Source organism: Ascaphus truei, chromosome 1, assembly GCF_040206685.1.
Source record: "Ascaphus truei isolate aAscTru1 chromosome 1, aAscTru1.hap1, whole genome shotgun sequence".
Taxonomy (NCBI): Eukaryota; Metazoa; Chordata; class Amphibia; order Anura; family Ascaphidae; genus Ascaphus; species Ascaphus truei.
This window is the reverse complement of record NC_134483.1, coordinates 54950489-54971245: the sequence shown is the minus strand read 5'-3', so window position 1 is coordinate 54971245 and position 20757 is coordinate 54950489. Positions and strand designations below refer to the sequence as shown.

The window sequence follows — 20757 nt, the reverse complement described above, 5'->3', positions numbered from 1 at the left end:
CGCGCTCTTGGGGAGCCTCTCTTAACCCACCCTCCCTGTAGAGACAGGCGGGGGAGGGAGAGGTAGTATGTGGTGGCGGACCCCGGCATTAAAGGATAAGCCTTTAGAAGAATCAGCACTTGAGTCTGAGCAGGACGGCAGGGGAAGAGGGCGCTCTAGCAGTCTGACCCGAAAGTCTTTCTTCTGGTGTCTGCTGCTAGAGCGCACTTCTCACCTCGTGCTGTCCTGCTTTGCCTCAAGTTCTGATTTTTCTACAGACTTATCCTTTAACGCTGGGGTCCCGCTGCACATCTCCCCACGCCTGTCTCCGTTGCCGCATGGAGGAGGAGGGGGGAGATCTGATGATGAGTGGGACTGGGGAATATCTGCTGCTGCTGCTGCTGATGATGATGATGATGTTGAGGGAGAGGATGGGGGACGGGAGAAAAAAATGCAGTCAGTATTGATATTAATGGGGCCCTGAAACAAGGTTTGACCAGGGGCCCATGCATATCTAGCTATGCCACTGCTTGAAGATCTACCTAATTATATAAACACCTGATTCTAAATATCCCCTTTCATTTATCTGATAAAACCAGGGTTTCACTTACTTTTGCACATACCCTGACTCTCAATTACTCATATGTTGAATTCATACATAATTTTGTTTCAAAAGACATGGAATTGGTTAATATAATCCCTATTGGATGTTTTAACAAAAGACTCATTTTGATTCAAGAAGGTTATCATGGAAAACTATGTCGTTTCTGTAATTATCATTGAGGTTCACAAACTTTCTCACCATTTGTATAAAGTAGGAATGACTGAATAAAGTATGAGTGTACAATAATGTATATTCATACATACCTCAACAATCTAAATTCATATTTTATTTAATTGTACATTAATATACTGTAAGTGAAATATGAATTTATATTGCTGAGGTATGTTTGGATAAACATTATTGTACACCCATACTTTATACAGTCATTATTACATTATATACCATATTAGTTCACACAAACATATCACTAAAAACCATAATCTAGTTTGATTGATTTGTTTCAGACATGTATATGATCCATAGTATATATCTTTGTATGACATACCTTTTTTTACATGAAAGTGTTGAATCTTATACTTGCTTTTAGGCTATTCCCAGAATTAACTCAATGATATAATCTGGGTGTGAATGTGAGCCAGGGCGGCTTTTGGAAGGTGTGAAATATTGTAGTGCAAGTATCATACACTAATGGAGGTGTGAAAAAGGTCTGTGTTGGGTAAACTGCTCATTACTGTAGGATTTGTATATGAATAAGCCTATAGTCCATTAAAGTTTAAGGATCCGTTATTTTCAAGGAAACCACTAAGCACCTTTGGGAATATCCATTATGGATATGTTAAATTGAGATAACTGAATGTAAAAAAAAAAAAAAATAGCCACCTTCTGAGGATTTACCATTAAGGTGGGACTTTCCATGCGATAATGCCCCAATTGGCACCATCGCAGTTTAATTAAATTTGATTAAAATACCTGCTTTCTTTAGTATTGAGTAAACTGAGCTTTTCACAGTAATAAAATTGTGGGGAAAAAAAACAAGTAGCTGATCACTGCGCACACTATTAGAAAGTCACTACATACGTTTACTTTTTTTGAGGTAAGGAGGGGGTTCTACTTGAAACCCACCATTTTTCTTTAGTCCTATTACTGAAAACCTTGTTATCTTATAGCATCTGGTATATTTAACAGTAAAGCCAAATATACAGAATGAAAGTGAATTGATAATCTGCTTCATGGGTTAAATCTTGGCAATTTAGGACACAAAAATTCAGACAAATATTAATATTTTTAAGCAGCCATGTGACGGTAGTGGTAAATGTGACTGCTTTTAATAAAGGTCAAGCCCTTCATTGCCCGTACGTACCTGTCAATAATATAGTTGTGTTATGTGTATGTATATCTATGTACAGGCATACCCCGGTTTAAGGACACTCACTTTAAGTACACTCGCGAGTAAGTACATATCGCTCAATAGGAAAACGGCAGCTCACGCATGCGCCTGTGAGCACGTCCTCAACAGTAATACCGGCTCCCTACCTGTATCGAAGCTGTGCGCAAGCGGGGAGACTGTAGAGCCTGTTACAAATGAGTTATTTACATCAGTTATGCACATATATGACGGTTGCAGTGCAGTACATGCATCGATAAGTGGGAAAAAGGTAGTGCTTCACTTTAAGTGCATTTTCGCTTTACATACATGCTCTGGTCCCATTGCGTACGTTAATGCGGGGTATGCCTGTATTATGTCTTAGCCTGGATCCAGCACTTCAGGGACCAGGGGTTAATTTTTGTTTTCTTGAGGAATGTTGCAAAAGTTGTCCCTGACTTTTCCCTGTAACAGTTTTCATGTAACTAAAGTTATGTTGCATTTAAACCAACCAATCAGGGACTGGGGCATATTGACAGCACCTGGCCTTGAAAGTGTCAATGCTTTGGTTTAAAAAGGTGGGGATTGAAACCCCTAGCTAGTCTCAAGTAGCTGTTAGCTGTGCGGTGCCAGGCTTAGAGTCCTGTTCCAGAGGACCCTGCAGGGAAGAAAGAACCAGGGGAAATCTCTTTAGGGAGTTCCCTGCACCCAGGTTATAGGGTACCCCAGTTGAGTATGCGTGTTGTCTGTTTACCTGTGTACAGTTCTGGATAATTTTTTTCTAAAAAAAAATATTTTATAAACTTGTGTTTCTGTCTGGCGACTCGATCCCTGGTGTGATAGTGCTGGTCTCCCGTGACAGGCCATCCCATACTATTTCTAGCATCAAGGTCTCCCATGGTTCCCAAAATAATTGCCATGGTAGTTGCAGGTGAAGGGATCTCTCTTGGTGAAACAATACTTCAAATCTCACAGGTTGGCAACTACCACAATATTTATTTTGGTAACTAGGGAATCCCGGGTGCTGAAAAGCACGCACAGCTCAGCACTGCAAGAGCTTGGTCAAGCATAGTTCATGTCTGTCATTATTTATATTCACTTAAGTCTCTCTCTTTCTATCTGTGACACCTAGTCCTTAAATGTCCAACCTCTCTTCACGTCTGCCTTGTTAGACCAGCAAGTAAGAGTGGTATAGGGGCCTTGTTTACTAAGTTACATTCATGCAGCTCTGTACATATTGTACAGATACATTGTTGCAGTCTAAATCAGTGACTTTCAACTTTTTAATTTTTTTTGTTAAGAAACCCTATAATTGTATTGTGACATTCTGAGGAGCCCCAACCCTCTCTAATAGTGTCTGGGATCAGATGCTTTGTAAATTCTTCTGTATTTGGTAAGCAAAGAAGGGTGGTTATCCGTGTTTTCCCTTCAATGTAGTGACAAATGAGGGAGAGTAGTAAGTTGTATGATACCGTATATTGGACCAACAAGTAGTTATGTTACAAGTTTTCGAATCTCTGTATTTGGTATAATTTTCAAATGACCTGAAAATTGCAGGGAACCCTTGAGGGATGCCCAGGGGAGCCACAGAACACCTGTTTAAAAACACTGGTCTAAATGGTAAGCACTCTATACTGTTAATGAATGGAAGAGCTAAAAAGAAGAAATAGAGACAAGATATAGGTGGCCGTTAGATCTATTTAGATTTGACCAAGACCGATACAAAATTGAGCTCTTCGGTTTGTTGAGACAGTTCACTACATACTGAACACTTTTTGTATACTACAAACCAAGTCATCTTCCCACTTTTTAACAAATGTATATGTAGTTGGTCTGCACACTGTGGTATTAAATATAGTTTGCCCACTGTGATTATCTTGTTTCGGACCTCCTTACCCTGGATAATTTACTAAGATTTAGGATTAAACTTTAAGTTTTAATAACCGAACAACATTATAACAGCAGCAATAATCATTTGAGTTCTGTGGAGTGGACTTATTTTTGGGGGTATTGCTTTTCTCTGTCCTCCGTTTTATATATCTGTATATAACCTAATCCTGAGTAGCACCCAACAAAACAGAGATTATTTCAAATGATGAAGCCTAAAAGGTGAAACCTATGTTGGGTATGTCCAGCGCTACTACCTGGTGCGCAGGCTAAACGGAGAGGTCGGGTGCGTTTTTCCTGACGGAGCGTTTCGGAGCCTTCACCATGGGAAGCACAACGCTCTGACTTAGATCCTATCTTCATGTACTTGCAGTGCTAAATCCTACTAACAAGGATAATATGACCTAAAACTCCATTCATAGGAGTGTGTGGTCTGCTTATGCCGAGTGGTTCACCATTACAGACCTACAGGCTCAGCAATCTCTGCACCTCTTGGTCTGGTGATACAGGGTATGCGATTATATAAGGGTATGGACTCTCTCTCTCTCTCTCTCTCTCTCTCTCTCTCTCTCTCTCTCTCTCTCTCTCTCTCTCTCTCTCTCTCTCTCTCTCTCTCTCATATTTATTTATATATATATATATATATATATATATATATATATATATATATATATATATATATAATATATATTATCATCGCCGGAAGAAGAGATCAGTGTATCTCGAAAGCTCGCACAAATAAAAGCATTTCGTTAGCCACAAAACGGTATCATCTATTTATTTTTTGATTATTGAAGCTCGGCTAACACGGTACTGATACCTCTACATATATATATAATAGCTGAGGCTGTATTCAGGTCTATATAACATTACCAACACTATTAGTCCACCTATCGTACCCGCATACCAACATCTAGACATACAGAGCTCTTATTCTCAATCTCAGAAAAAGCACTCTCGTTTATATAGGATCAGATGTCTGACGACCAAACATTGCATTGAAGTAGCTATTACCACAGTTAATTCAATAGTATAACTGTGGTATACAAAAGTGCCTAATAGCTACTGTCATTTTCAACATTGGCGTCTAGATTAAGCACACTGTCTCCTTTCATTCATTTTTAATTTGTTTTAAACTATTTTTGGTTCATTGTTTACTTCCCTACAAATATATTTTAACTAGTTTAATAATTTAAATGTACTTTTAATTTGGCAGGGGTGTCTCTTCAGTGCGACATAATAGGGAGCTTTCTTTCCTTCTGTCCACAATGCCAATTACTCCCAGTCAGCACACCCCTACACCAGTTTTTGTAGTACAGCTTCCTGTCATAACAGGACATCACCATACCCTCCTTTTGGTGTTGTGTGGGGTATACACTGACCCCTTTGGGGGTATCCCTCTTTGTGTTTATTTCAAACAACCATCAATAATATTCAGTTTGAGTGAAGTAATCTTTTGGCTTTTTGTTGTGTTCAAAATAGTACATTTACAATTTTCTGGCATTGCTGCTTTAAATAATTGGGCTTGGAAATATTCATAAACATTTTAAATTGAGACTTCACAGTTCTCTTATCGTCTGTTTTGTTTTATTTTTATACACATTCAGAGACGGCACCCGTCTCTCCTCCTTTCTTGGAGTCACAGATTTTAAATAAGAAGTATTCACATTGTGAATATTATGCTTGTGAAATATATGTATATATGTATAAAACGGAAATAGCCGTGTTGGTAAAGTTGCGATAGTGCAGAATAAATGAGTTCACAGTATTAGGTGATACCTTTTTGTATTTGGACTAACATTTGATACCATAGAACAAGCATATATGTATGTATATGTGTATGTATATAATACATGTTTTCTTACATTTGACACACACACAGTGTGTGTGTGTGTGTGTGTGTGTGTGTGTGTGTGTGTGTGTGTGTGTGTGTGTGTGTGTGTGTCAAATGTAAGAAAACATGTATTTTTATTAATACAATCATAAAAATGAAATATTTTATAGGACTTCAATGATTTGAGGTAAATATTAAGACAAACCAACTTTTCCCATTTCTCATGTTGGAGAGATCTATAATGTAAAGGTTTATTTCTATTAACTCTTGGGTTTGAAGTGACAAATCTATGCACCTAAAGAGAGCAGTTACCTAGATTCAGTGGTCAGGCTGGGATTCACATAACACCAATGTAGGGTCTTGGATGTCTATTAATGCCAGATCGGGATGCAGTACCCCTCCTCTGCGCTTAGTGAATACGGTCCAAACGCCATGGTATTGGAGGATGCAGAATAACATTGTTTTTTTCCCCCAACCTATTACTTTATCTTTCTAATTTCCAAACTTACAGTTTCCCCCCTTTTTGTGTTTATTTTTTTAAATATAAAAAGGGTATTTATTTTCAATCCCCCCTCACTCCCTGTTTATGTTAACAGAATAAATGTGGCTTATGACGCCTAAAAAAATTAAAACAATCCAAACACTAAACAAGTCCCTCTTAGCAGATCATAAACTAAAGGAAACAATTGATCAGTGTGGACAGCTTTCTTAGAAATATGGTGTGCTCATGTGCATGTCCTTGCCTAGAATCCATGGCTGCAGTGGAAGCATTGTTTGCCAAGAGATAATGGGGAAGAGCAGGGTTGCAGACCTGTCTGAGAGCTGAATCTGCTCACAAGTGGTATTTTTATTTAAGATAGGAGAAAGGAAGAGGCACACAAATCGTAGTGGAATCAAATGATTTCAAATGTATTGATGCATCAGAGCTAACAATGGTAACGTTTCAGGACAAGCAGCAGTCCCTTCCTCAGACCAAACACCTCGAGGTTTGCTATAAATATTTAAAATATGTAATTGGCCTTTAAGTAATTTTACTTATTTATATTCTGTTAAAAATAATTATGATTTATTTTGATCAGGGTATGGGAATTCAAGCATAGTGTTACTTTATTGAGGATGATGGCTTCATAATTGCTAATCAAACAATGGGCAAAACAAAAACAGCAATTCACCTCTTGTCTTGAGGAATCACAATGTAATCACCGGAAGACATTAGATAAACAATGTAAAGACTTTTGTTTACCATGTATATGTTAAGTTAAAAAAAATAATACTTTTAACGTGTACCAGCTGCATGTACAGTAACCAATTAAAAAATGTAACTGACCTTAGTTCACTTTCATTGTAGGTGGGACTGCAAATTTCAAGCCAGATTCTCCTTGCTGATTCAACATGCTGTGTCACTCGCTATCCTCTTAACGTGTTAACGTGTTGATACATCATATACATCATAGGAAGGAGTTGTGGTTTAGTGATAATGGTATTTGCACAGGATCTCCTTGTGCCTGTACAATGTGTCTGCAAAGTATGTACAGTATGTACAGTGTGGCATAAAAACAATTACTCTGTAAACTGTTACATTCTTACCAAAAAAAATTAAACTCAAGAAGCTAACTTGTATATTAACCCAGGGACTGAATTAATGAATGGGAATGCACAGAAAATGTAACATATAGTATAGGTGGCTACCATTGCAAATATCCCTCCACGAGGGAGAGCTGGTGCTGCCAGCTGCAAGCACATTCTCAAAGCTTTGTTTGTGCTTTTTCTAAACAGGATTTTTAATTTTGGTTTTTATTATTTACATTTTATATAAAAATGCTCCACGTGCGTCACTGCTGCAGAATGTTAAATCCAACGGAAAGGGACTGTGCTTTTTATTCACATGCGTACAACTCCCTTGACTATATTGCCAGCGACTGCCTATTTAATCTCACGATGGCCAATAATAGAGGATATTCTAATATCAGAGCACACGCCAGTCTGGATAGATGTCGCAGTAGGATGTATATACTATAAAGATAGAGCATGGAGATTCCCATCACACATGTACAGCAGAGAGGAATATACTAAATCTAAGGTTCCCGTGTAAAGAAGAAAACAGATCGCACCAAAAAGAGGGTTAATTATTCCGGGAAGCAGCCACAGCTGTGATTAGAAAGGAAATTATAGCTTATGTGAATACAAAACGCAAAGAAGTAGAAAAAATAATTGGTAACCTGTAGTAGAGCGCTTAATAAAGTATTCAAAGTTAAAAAGCAAACCCTCGCAAACAGAGACATATGTAAGAAAACAAATATCTGTGAAATTTGGATTCAAATAAAATAAATCAAACAGCTACAGTATAGAGTTCTGAATTTGTACACATTTGGAAACCAGGCAGGAAAACTCATGGGGAACCTAGCAAGGAAATATATGCAACCGAATCATATTAACAAAAAAAATATGTAAAAATAATTGGGGAATTTACTGTAGAACCTAGAGAAATGTAATTCCAGGAATTCTATCAAAAGCTGTATGGAAATCATGAAAAAAAGAGGTTGCATTAAAAACCGTTTTATATATATATATATAAAAAAAAAAAATACCAGTAATTACCATACCACTGATGAGACCGAAGTGGTTAACATAGCTGTCTGTGAGTAGGTTTGCTAGCTTTGCACTTCTTTAACCCCGGCTGTGCTGAAAAGCTGTGTAATTGCACAGGCGTAATTTAAAATGGATTTTCCCAGAATCCCTGGCTGCAGTGGAAGCATTGTAAGCTAAAAGACGACGGGGAAAGCTGGGTTGCAGACCTGTCAGAGACATGTGAATGTGCTCACAAGTGATATTTTTATTTGCGTTAATTACACCGGAAGAAAGGCAAAAACTAAATGAGCTCAGATTAGCAAAAGATGTGCCGAGTGCGTTCGAGCATGTGAAAAATGGAAAAGCTCCAGGACCAGATGAATTCAATGGGTTTTTTTCTCAAATTCTGGGTGCAGAAATAGTGAATCCATTAAAAACAGCATACAAATAAATAGACACGGGTGAATATATGGCGATGGGATGAGGGCCTACATTAGAATACTACACAAGGTTGGTAAAGACCTGTTGAAATCAGTCATCCAGACCTATATCCCTGTTGAACCAAGAGGCAAGAATATTGTCCAAGATACTGGCAGATACACTACCAACGCTAATACATAGTGACCAAACTGGATTTGTGAATGGGAGGTTTGCTTTGAAGAATATTAGAAGAGTAATTGCAGCTATAAACTGAAAAAAAAACAGCATAAGAGAAAACTAAAATAAAAGTCACGGTAGACGCCGAGAAGGCTTTTGACGATGTTGGTTGACATTACTTCTTTAAAATATTGCAGAGTGTGGGGATAACGGGAGCATTCTTAAATATAATAAAGGCAATGTATGCAGAGCCATAGGCCCAAATTATGGCGGCGGGTCTACTGTCTACAAAGGAACGAGACAGGGATGACTGTTATCACCTCTGACCTTCAATATAGCCATTGAACCCCTAGCAGAATATGTAAGGCAAATGGAATTATATAAAGGGATAAGTTGATAGATCGTGTATTTGCTCCAGGAAAGAGCCAGAGATGGCGGTTGGCAACATCTCTGCCTGGCTCCAATGGTACCTTTTTTGCCTAATGTATTGTGAAAAATAGTGACACAAGGCGCAAACAACTCAAATGTGAACAAATGGTATTACGTGCAACTATTCACAAGTGCAATTAACAATATGTGCTAAATTATAAACTTAAAATGAAGTCAAATAGTAAATAACCCTGCTCAAACCCTCTGGTGGGACCTGTTTCACGGGTTCCAAGAAATGTGATAGATCTCGGACAATCCAGGAGGAGCATGTGTGGGAATAACAGAAAACAGTGCAAAATTTAAGTGCAGATGTATTAACAATGAGGTGAATAATAGGGTGTAGTCTTGGCTCTGATGGTTAGCCTACTCTCAAGATGTTAGAGGTAAGAATGCGGTTAGCAGATAGGGCTGCTACCCATTAGATAAAGGTGTTGTATGGATCTCCCTCCAGGCTCGCCTCGTCAATACGATCGTAGTGTATGTAAGAGATGGAAAGAGCACTACATAGCGCGATCAGGTTGATAATAAACTTTATATAAAAAATAGGTATAAAAATGCGCACTTACAATGTGCAAATATAAAACAAGCGTTAGTCACAGTATATGTGTTTAGTGGGTTCACCGCAGCTCTCCCCGCCTCCCCTGGATCCTCCAAGTCTCCTTCGCCTGCAGTATGAGATCGCAGCTCCTCTCTTTGCGTCCTTCTGTGCGTATGACGTCACGGCTCTGAGGCTTTGGAAACTACGGGTCGCCCACCAGTACAGAAAGCACCACTCTACGCGTTTTGCCCAGTCTTGATAGACACTCCTGACGAAGCCGGATGCAGTCTATCAAGACTGGGCGACACACTCCTGACGAAGCCGGATGCAGTCTATCAAGACTGGGCGACACACTCCTGACGAAGCCGGATGCAGTCTATCAAGACTGGGCGAAACGCGTAGAGTGGTGCTTTCTGTACTAGTGGGCGACCCGTAGTTTCCAAAGCCTTAGAGCCGTGACGTCATACGCACAGGGTAGGAGTAGTCGTGACTGAGGAGTGGAAGAGAGTAGAATAGTTAGAGTTTGGGGTGATGGTGTGTGATGTGAGAGGCAGAAGGAGCTGATAGCTGTAGGGTTAGGGAGAGGCCAGTAGAGAGAATGAGAAATGAAGCAAGACGTTTTTTGGATATAAGTGTGGGAACTGGAGGCAAAGTGCAGGTGAGAGCTGAGTAGTGATGGTTCAAAGCTGGAGCGGTGGCTGCAGTAATTACTTAATACAGAATGAGTCTACAGTGTATCTAGCTGACCTGTGCAGTGCATAAACAGCGTGTGGTGTGTGTGCCCTTTGTCTAAAGTAGCATGCCCTGGTGGCAGCCAATGTCAGGGTTTGCTGAGGGAATTGGAGGATGGGGTAGTCATGGGAGTATGATGTGATGAGAAGATATGGGGGAGACTGCAGTAGGTGAGTGGGGAGGGGAGAGGAATAAATGGGGCAGGCCTACAAATGTAGAACATAAGTGTAGTAGTGAGCTCACCAAAAGCTGTCCAGTAATATATCCTCACACAAGTTGATGAAAGATACAGACAGACTGTTGCCCAACTCTTGTACAACTCTCTCCGTCCCTTATCAATGTTCCCCTTGAAATGAAACTTGCCCTTCCAGAACAGTAACATAGAATTAAAGTAATTCTAACTTATTTCAGAGAGGATCTTGTATAATTTTGTTTGATGCCTCTGCCTTTTGGCTTTAAAATGGTTTCGGGTTTTTAGAAAACACATTTAAACATCTGCTGGGAAAAGGACAGGAAATGTGCAGTATTTTTGGTACAACGGGGAAATGTTTCATAAACATAACATCTATATTAACAAATTAGTTTAAAATCCAGATCCCAGCAGCGTTGGCTCACTCTATTTGCACGTGCTGTTTTTTTACCACACAGTCCCAGCTTACTGAGAATATCACCCCCCCTAACTGTGCATTTTTGTGGCCTTTCCATTCTGGCTACAACAATTTTCAGACTGAACACACAATCCCTGCAAGCTCTATCCCTGGCACCCACCACATCATTTATTTATTTTTGTCAAATATATAAATGACGCGTTGGGTTCTGGGGTTAGAGCTCCTGGAATTGTGTGTTCATTAATTGTTTGTTCACCGCTGGCAGCATACAAACGAAATGTGCGTGTCACGTGCACGCGCACTATATTACACACCTTATATACAATGTGTCTGCTCACTGTTCTTCTTTTTTTTTTTTTTTTAACTGTGGTGTTTTATTTATATATATATATATATATAAAGTCGGAAAATGATAGCAACAGGGCTGCCAAGCCTGATCAGAGAAGCTCAGGAGAAGACCATCTTTTTGATAAGTTTCTTTGACGAGTGCATGGAAATTGGCTCTGTTTAGTGAGGAGGGGGGGGGGAGGAAGGGGAAGGACAGTAGGACATAACAGAAGAGGTTGCTATGTGAGCACTGCAGGCTTTGGGACTATCAAATGTATATATTTTTTCTAAATAAAAAATGTCCAGAAAAACAAATGTTATAACCTGTTTTAAAAGGCATCACTTTGCGCATTTTAATGGTTATAAGTTCTCCCCAAAGATTGCCTCCATTTGTGTGTGCTGTTTACTTTTTTGTTTAATTTTGATTCGTATATACTGGGCTCATTTTCAGTTCGGGTCACCAGTTAATTCTAAATATGTTTGTCACAGTGAAATTCATGAAAAATGTATGAGCAAATAATCGGGCTATAACTTTAAGGGTTTGCTACATTTTGTTGTTACTATATAACCAATGTTAATTTAGTTTCTTTCATAATACGCTATTTTATTACTGGAAATCACTCTGTGAAATTGCTTCATATGTACTCTGTTGTTAATCATACAAATGAAAAGCTTCAGGCTTCTTTGACAACTTTTAAGGTGCAGTCCAATATGATCACTCGCCCCCATACAGACACCATGTGACATGCTGTCTATGTCTCCAAACGCTCAATGCTCCCATTGAATAGGCTGTGACGCTGGTTTCCAGTGGTGAAGTTCAGCTCCTCTCAAATAAGCAGCTACACATCATGTTGAATAAGGACCATAGTGTATTACAGTTAGGAGGAGATTATATTGCAATTGTTTTCAGCAGAGAGAAGTGATGGATGTTTAGAAGAGACCATATACAGCTTGCACAATTCAGTTGTAGTCTTTTTACTGAGAAAAATGAATTTGAGATTAGATAAAGGTACCGTCCCATATGGGGCCAAACTGAGCTAGTGGTAGGTATATGTCTAAGAGGTTACAACTTAGGAACAGCCTGATATTTATGACATTACCCCCCAAAGTAGTTTAAATATTTTTGGGGGGAAATGTGTCCTGGCAATGTTTATAAACAATGAAAGTTTAGCGTAGAAATTACTGCATTTGTCGCTACCTTTTGGTCTTCCTTTGCTGTTGTCTCCAGTCCTTTTCCTAATTGGGTGGAAGAATAGATAACATACAAAGAGAAGGGAGAAGCTGAGAGATGCGCTTAGTGGAAGTCATACTTTGCTCATAAAGAAATTTTTTTAAAGGTGACAAATATAGCCCCCAAAGAGAGATTCTGATACCGCACACCTGACACTGGTAAAGTTGATAATAGTAAAAATTTACTTTTAACATTCTTAATTAAAATATAGGAGACTCAAACCTGTATTACCAATTAAAGAGTGTTACAAACATGAAACATATAGTAACACAATGTGACAGTGGCACGTTTAGGTTTATGCATAGTGACAATAAACTAACAAACTTAAAAAATGTAAAAACTGAGCCGCTTTGATGGCAGTACCTGTTGACCCTTACAGTTGTTGGGACATCAGTGTAGTGATAGGTAGTGTAACTATATTCCCCACTGGAGTCAGTACTTCTAGTCAGATCAAGGATTTTGCTGGTAGTAGATTTTGTTAGCATATAACCAGTGTTATTATAATAGCTTATATTTGTAGGATACAATAAGGTAAGTAGCAAGGAGAAACGTGGCAAAGTTGCTTAATGTAATGATTTGCAGGAGGATGAATACCTCCATAGCGTTAGCCCTATGTGTCCCCCCCCCCCCCCCCAGATTCCTTATGATAAAGATTTGCAAACTCTGATTGTAATAGAGTTACACGCTTGCGGAAGCGCAGGTCTTAGGGGAATTTAAAATCCCCCCGCTTGCCGGCGAGACTGGTCGGTCACGTGAGCGGTTCGCCCAATGAGGGCGAACCAGCTCCGTGACGTCACTGGCCCGCCCCCGGCCAGTGACGCGCCCGCCCCTGACGGTCTGTCCCCCTTCTGCCCCGATCCATGTCTCGTGTGTGTGTGTGTGTGTGTGTGTGTGTGTGTGTGTGCATGTGTGTGTGTGTGTATATATATATATGTGTGTGTGCATGTGTGTATGCGTGTGTGTGTGTGTGTGTATACTGTATGTATGTGTGTGTGTGTATGTGTGTGTGTGTGTGTGTGTGTGCGCCTTTGTGTGTGTGTGTGTATGCATGTGTGTGTGTGTGTGTGTGTGTGTGTGTGCATGTGCGCGCGCGTGTGTGTGCGCACGTGCGTGAATATATTTATCAAAGTTGCACAATGTTAATAAATAATTTATTCTCACATGTCTTTTTTTTTAATTTTTAAAATATTATATAATATACACGCGCACGCGCGCACACACACAAACACACACACACACACACACAAACACACACACACGCACACGTTCCCCAGTGACACACAAACACTGACAGCTACCAAGTGACACACACACACAGTGATACCCGCCTCCCAAGCGCTTGCTGTCTCCTCTGTCAGGACAGCAAAAAGCTCTTGGTAGAGCGAGCGGCAGCAAGCGGGAGCGAGCATCAGCACCTAAGCGCTTACTATGTCCCAGGCCTTACAATAGCATATAGTAGTGGTGCCTCAAGTAGGTATAATAGAAAAATATAATTGGTGAAGTTGTTTAGTGTAATAACTTGCAGGAACAGAAATACATGGCTTGTAGTTTAAGCAAATAATCCCCCCATGAGAAACCTGATTGTTTTGCAAGGTTTGTTGTAATAAATACTGTTGATATTTTAACCAGTAGCATTTCTCATAACGCATAGTGCTGAAATATAGTAGGAAGAATGAAGAAAAAAGGGAGGAATATAATTGGCAGTGTTGCTCAGTTATAGCAGCACGTAGAGAGAGAGGTACCTGACTGATAGTGCAAGGCCAATCCCTTAGCTGCACTATCTTAGATGGTTTTATAGTATAGCTCAAATAAAGTAGATGGAGGAAGTGTATGCAGTAGGAGTTAGTCCTAAACTACAATATGAAGATTTAAATTATAGTAGAGTGGGCAGGCATAGAAGCAAGGTCCTCCATGGCCCCAAAATATCCCTCTATAGTTGCACTCGGAGAGGTTGCTTCCATACGTTCCTGTTAAAATGTAACTTTTAATCTAGTGATACAAACCTATGTATAAGAACAGCAAATACGTTATAAAGTCCCTCAATAAAATAGTCCCTTTCTAAGAGAGTAAGTAAATAACATACTCCCTTTGAAATGCAAGATCTAAACCATCAGAACATCCTAACTCAGTGTATGCAATTGTGGTAAATAATTTTTTTTTTTTTTGTTTTTTTAAACCTCATAAATCAAGAGAACAAGACAAAAAGAAATTAACTGAGGTGTGGGTGATTGAAGTGGTCTGTGTAATTGTGGTGAATCGCAAGTGAACAGAAATATTGGTGAGAGGCTATAGCAAAGGTGCAAATATGCTACAGAAAAGATCTGGTAACCCCCTCAAAATATATTATGATCAATAATAAGTAGAGTAATCCTGTCCCTATTAAACTATAAATAGGTGTTGTAGTGGGGTATCCTTGTAGTAAAATGAAACTGCAGATTGCAAGCAGAAGTTGAAGTTGCTACTATGTGGGCAGGCAATTGCCTGCAATGCATGCTCGTTTTGTTTAATTAGGAGTTCAAACCTCATCAAAGAAAAAAAGAATACAGGAAAGATGTCAAAGATTTAGAGCAGTGTTGAGCATGTTTTTCGGAAAACGATAGTACTGGCCATCTTTGCTAGAGCCCACAGGAAATGAGATGCGTGGAAGGAGGCTAGTTACAGAAGGGGTACCGTTAATGTACATACATGGATAGTAAACACCACACTAAATTTCAGGTCGGTTAAACTTTTCAAAACTGTTTTAAAAACGCTTATGATTGTTTTCTTTTTCTAATGACATCTATCAGTATTGCCCTGTGCAACACTGCACCTTTTAAGAAAGGCAAGATTTTGCAGTAGAGTAGTACTACATTTCTTGGTGGAATTTATGTGGTTAAAAAATAAGTATGTAAGCCACCAAGTCTTGACTGTCGGGTAAAAAACCCTGCGCGCTGGGGAACATGGGGGTTGGACTGATCTACAGTAGTATTAAAGGTGCAAACATTAAAAGAGTTTGTGTTGAACCACTCTAAGCTGTACATATTAAGGTCCTTTAGTCTGATGCTATATAGCAGGGGTTTTTAACTTGCGCCCCCCCTGCCTCCTTACCTCCTACCTCGCGCCCCCTCTCCTCCTCGGCTCAGACGTCAAATGATGTCACGGGGTAAAGTGACGTCACCTTACCATGGCAACATGACGTCACGTTACCCGGCGCCGGTTACCATGGTGACGCGTCGCCGAAGATCAGGTAAGAGAAGCTGCAGAGGCCTATCGAGGTCCCCCCGACACTTGATTTAAGTGCCTAGGGAGAAAGCGCGGGACCTCTAGCCGCCGCGCCCCACACTTTGCGCACTGCTGCTATATACCATGTACCATTTTTAGTAGCCCTTTTTCAAACACACTCATTTATGTCTTTGTGGAGATGTGACCTCCAGAGTTGAACACCGCAATAGAGGTGAGATCTTACCAATGATCGACAAAGTATCACCACCTCCCTTTCAGCCGCTGATGCCTCTACCTGTACAACCAAACATCCTGCTGTCTCTCATCATACTGTATGTCTTGGTGAGTGTATCTCTGACCACTTCAATTTAAATGTTTGAATGCCAATGAGATTAACCTTTTGGTCTATATTTCGAGATGATAGTTGGGTTCTAATAGTTTAAAAGAAACTAATTTATTTGCGGACTTTCACACCACAGATATTAATCTGTAAACTGCAACAAAAATACATTGGGCACGCAATGTGTGGCATGAGTACTTTCACATTCTTCCAAATATAGGATCTTTTTCTGAATGGGACTTTTTTTTTTTTACCTATTCCCTTTGCTGACCGAAGGACCATCAATGCAGTGCTCCTCTCTGGCAGCAAATGAGATAAACTTGTGCGAGCGACTACATCACAATGTGCAACTAAACAAAGCCATTGTTCTGTAGTCCTTTGTATTTCCTTGTTGAAATCCTGTATTACATAAACATAATGTACTGTGTGTCTGTTTCATAAATGATGTCTTTGTTTCTTGATGCTGAACACAAGCCATTGTAATACAGGTGGACAGAATCCAAGGGTCCTCCAGCAGCAGACTGGAATATTTTTACCCAGTAAGCTCACCTGTGATAATCACACTCACAGATATGCACACTTAAAAACACACTCTGACATACAGAGCCGGTGAGAGTAGGGAGCTGGAACAGCCGTGCCCCCACCGCTCCACAAAACTTTGGCTCCTAAACATTTGAACTGGCTCCAAAAATGTTAAAATGTTTGTCCACCCCTGCTTTAATAGCAAATGTTGTTTTTCGTGTGTAGCCTTCTTCTGGCTCCATTCCTAAAGAGTGTAACAGCTGCAGATAGTTTTATTAGCTTTGTACATCCGTTTCCCTCTTCCAGAATTCAACTGATGTGAAATAACCCAACATGCTCAGGTTTGGATCATGTTAAATTGTGACACAGGAGACCGTGTTAAGCAGCAATGCATGACATATCTATTCCCCATACCACTTTTTTTTGTGTTGACTTGTAGTTATGACAGTGCCCATCTTTAATCCATATGGTGACTATCACCAGTGTTTTGGTGGGGGTTCTAAAAAAAAAATGTCCATGTTTTTTGGTTTTGCCAGAAAGTGTTTTGGATTTATTTATTTTTCAATGATGGGGAAAAAAATGTAAATTCAAATTTTGGTTGGACTTTTTCAAACTTTTTATGTTGTATAATTGTTTGAAAAATTCACAACTAAATAAACAAACACCCTTGAAACAACATGAAATAGTTATGAATCAGAGACAATGCATTTTGTATAAGTCGGTCTAATGTAGAAGGTAAAAAATAATTTATCAATGTGATTGGATTCTTATAAAAACAAAAATTGTCATCTGGAAGCATGGTCAAGTGCCACCAGTATCCTGAGGACACCATATGTTTCCCTATCAATCTCATGTTTCTTTCCAGGGCAGCCCAGGAGACAGCTGTTGTTACATTGACGACTTTCTTAGACTAGGTGGCAACATGGCTGGAGATGAATTGACTGAAGCTCAATCCTGACAAGACTAATGATTAGAGGTTCGGCAAGATGCCCGAGTATGGGACGGGGTTTGCGAACTGCCCCTAATCAATGGTGTACTGCCGCTGCCCATGTCTCAGGTTCATAACCTCTGCATCTTTATTTGACCAGAGTCTCAACATGTGAGCCCAAGTGGCTGCAGTTGTTAAGACTGGGTTTCTCTATCTGAGGCTTCTCAGCAGTTTGCGTCCACGCCTGTCGTCTATGAACCTTAAGCCACTGGTCCATGCCTTTGTGCTGACGCGGTTGTACTGCGGGAATGCCTTTTATATGCAAGACTACCAGTGTGCTTGATACGGAGGCTCCAGCTTGTGCAGAACGCTGCAGCTCGGATGCTAAGACGTGTTTCTCGCTTTGAGCATATTACTCCCATCTTGTCTGATAATGCACTGGCTTCCAGTGATCTTCCGTGTTCGGTTCAAGTTGGCTGTAATGGCCTTTAAACCTTGCAAGGGCCTGCCTATCTGCAGTCTTTCCTGATGCCTCGGACGGACACCTGCTATGATCTCAGGTCCTGGAAGGGGTGGGGTCTGCCTCTGTGGCAAGGGTACTGCACCCTACTCTGGGTGGGCAGGTCTTCTAGTGTGCAGCTTCAGAGGTCAGGAACTCGCTACCGCCAGAGCTCAGGTGTATATCGACTTTACCACGGTGTAAGGCTTCTTTCTTCCTTCTGGCTTTTGCTATCTAATACAATTCATTGTATATCATTTTAGTTTGTTCTTAAACTGACTGTAAAGTATTGCGGTTAAAGTAGAGGCGTGCTTTTACTTAAAAAGTAAATAATAATTGGGAGTACGGTTTTTATTTTTACTGGATCCTGTGAAACTGATCATCATTTACAGTTTCATATCTGTCTAGTTATGTAATTGTAATTATTTTACAATGCACAAGAGAAAAACAATGGTGATTAATAATTTACTTGTAGATTCATGGATCCATAAACAGATATGAGAAGAAGCACTCTGCGTGGTTTGAAAGCATGCATAATGTAATCTATTTGCTTGTCCAGTAATGGGTATCATTCTACCTATTTATTTTGTTCAAATAAAATAAGGGTTTAATATGGCAACTATTTGTTTTTTGTAAACAGAAATAGATTTGTTAAACAGTTGATTTTTTTTTTTTTAAATCATGATTAGAGAAATATTGTAAAAACCTCCCAAATAATTATTTCCAATGATTATTTAATTTTTAGTATCCTGTGCTTATATTTAATGCTTTTTAATGAATATGCAGATGTATTCTGAGTAAAAGATTTTGGATATGTTTTTAGTTGATAGATATCCACATAAATAAATCTGTTGGTGTTTAGATTTTTGAGCAATGAATTCAATTTGAAATATTCACAGCTGTTAGCTTGCCTGTTGGTAAGACTGTAATTGCATACTCTGTTACATCAGTTCCTCAATTACAGCGTTTGCGTGAACGAGCTTTGTTTTCTAAATGTCAATCAAAAATAATGATGGGTCATTAAGAAAGCTGAAGATACCATTAGCACTGTGCAGTCTTATTGTTTTCATTCTAGAGAAGCTGGAAGCACGAGTTTTATGGTGCGTTTTAGTTTATAGAGTAAAATCGCATTGGAAGATGACAAATAAAAAATATCAGTTGTGAGCACATTCAAATGTCTCAGACAGATCTGCAACCCGGCCATTCCCCATTATCTCTGCGCATGCAATGCTTCCACTGCAGCTATGAATTCTGGGTAATGACATGCAGATGAGCACACGGTGTGCCACATCAGAAGACACAAATACAGTCAAGTAGAAATGAGTTTGTGGGGATGTGGTGTCGGGGCTAGGTGTGTGCAGTATTGTGTTTCTTCGCCTTGTGACGCTGTGCACAGCGTTTCCTCGTTTTAGTGGACAAGGAAAGCATTTAGGGACATATTTGCTAAACTGTTTTATTCCATCTGGCACCTTCCCACAACAGGACACAATTTATAGCCCATTATTATTCTGGTTTATTTGTAAAGCGCCAACACAGCGCCGTACAAAGCGGGGTACAGAGATTTGCTAATTACATAAACTTTTACATATAAATAAGGACAAACGTGCACGAACCGGAATGGGATGTTTCGGTGCCCATCTCACCACAGGCATTTATCCGCCGCCACCTATCAGCCGCAGGGGACAGCTGGCCACCTCCTGTTTCTCCGCGAAGGTAATTAAGTTGTTACAGGGATTAGTATTTGGAGTTAACTTTAGGGGGTTTTGGGGTGAGGAGTTAAAGCAGCAAAACTTGAAATCTTATGGTTTTTGGTTTTTAAATGAACCAGTTCTGTATTACTAGATAATACTTACGGCATTTTTTTTTTTTTGACAATCTTTTTCCTTTATTGGAAGCGTGCAGGGGATATACAGATAGTGACAACAGTCAAAGCAGTACAAAAATAAAAAGTCATAGGCACATGACTGCGAAACGTAGGAGATAAACCAATAAACCATTTTCCATTTTTATATTTAAGAAGAGGGGGGGACGAGGGACGGGGGATAGGTGGGAACGACAAGGAGAAAGAGAGGGGGGTGGTGGAGAGAGGATGAGGAGGGGGGGGGGGGGGAGTTGTCGGGGGTGGATCGGAGGTGTCTCCGATCCCTCCTGCACCGTTGGGGGTCAGTTTTGGGCCAGAACCTGCAGGAGAGACGGGGCTCCCGAGCCAGGCCATGGTTCCCAAGTTTTATAGAATTGGGGCATTTTCTGTTTCAACATAGCCGTGAGCGTTTCCATACTCATAACTGTGCCTATTCTGTTCACTATTGTTCTCCTGGAGGGGGCTTTTATTTACTTACTGCATTTTAAAAATTATTATTCAATTCTTAATGCCATTTTATGTTTTAAAGCAGGGGCGCGCAAACTTTTTTGTTGTGCCCCCCCCCTCCCCCCTGCCTGCTCTCCGTTGTGCGACCCCCAGCTTTGCCTCTGGGTCATGTGACGTCACATTACGTGACCAGCAGCGTCATTTGACTTCACGTTACCAAGGCAACCGTGATGTCACATGACCCGCAGCGGCATTTGACGCCGTGTTGCCATGGTCACGCGTGTTGAAGCCGGCTGAATCA

At 40.0% G+C, this 20757-nt stretch overlaps 1 protein-coding gene across 2 annotated transcripts in view; it reads left to right on the top strand.

Annotated features, from left to right (window-relative positions):
• LIFR (LIF receptor subunit alpha) overlaps positions 1 to 20757 on the top strand; it is a 114105-nt gene that overhangs the window by 31258 nt on the left and 62090 nt on the right. Inside the window, exon 1 of one of the 2 annotated variants that reach the window (XM_075588496.1) lies at positions 6707 to 6853. The exons of the other annotated variant lie outside the window; for it this stretch is intronic. The gene's annotated coding sequence lies outside the window, so the exon portion shown is untranslated. Of the gene's footprint in view, positions 1 to 6706; positions 6854 to 20757 lie in introns of those variants that run through there. 2 annotated transcript variants of the gene reach the window in all.